Source organism: Coenobita brevimanus, unplaced genomic scaffold, assembly GCF_032717465.1.
Source record: "Coenobita brevimanus isolate Jiangsu-jjx unplaced genomic scaffold, ASM3271746v2 jjx.HiC_scaffold_2569, whole genome shotgun sequence".
Lineage (NCBI taxonomy): Eukaryota > Metazoa > Arthropoda > Malacostraca > Decapoda > Coenobitidae > Coenobita > Coenobita brevimanus.
This window is the reverse complement of record NW_027643510.1, coordinates 30402-31037: the sequence shown is the minus strand read 5'-3', so window position 1 is coordinate 31037 and position 636 is coordinate 30402.

Sequence of the window (636 nt, the reverse complement as noted above, 5' to 3'; positions counted from 1 at the left end):
TCCTCCCGACAGTGGGTTGAGAGGGTAATCTCAGCCTAGGTGGGTCTTCCCCAGGTACTTTGCCCTTTGGTCGTTTTTCTCTCTCTTCCCACTTCCCCTTCACGGGGGAAGTGGTAGCTATGACGGACGCCCCTACTGCCTTCCCCCCCTTCAGGGAGGGAGGTAGTCCTGACGACATCCCTACCGTGACTGACCGGCCCCAGACTGACGGACGCCAGACTCGTTCCCCGCTTGACATACCTGTAAATAACGCGACCTTCGTAACGCTTCATGCACTAGGTTCCACTCCCCTGTCCAGACTCAATCCCTTCATTGTCAAGAAGGTGATTGACCACTGTGCGGGAGAGGTGGAACAAGTTTTAAAAAAACTTGGAAATGGGGACCTCCTAGTAAAGACATTCAACTCAGCTCAGGTTAAAGACTTGCTAAAGCAGCTCAAGTTTCACTGTCATGATATCGAAGCCAAGATCCCAACATCCATGAATTCCTGCAAGGGTGTTATCACTTGCAGGGATCTCATGGTGATGAGTGAGGAAGAGATCATACAGGAACTTGCTCAGCAGGATGTAATTGATGCCAGATTCATCACTCGTTATCAGGAAGGCGTAAGGATGAAGACAGCCACTGTTGTCCTCA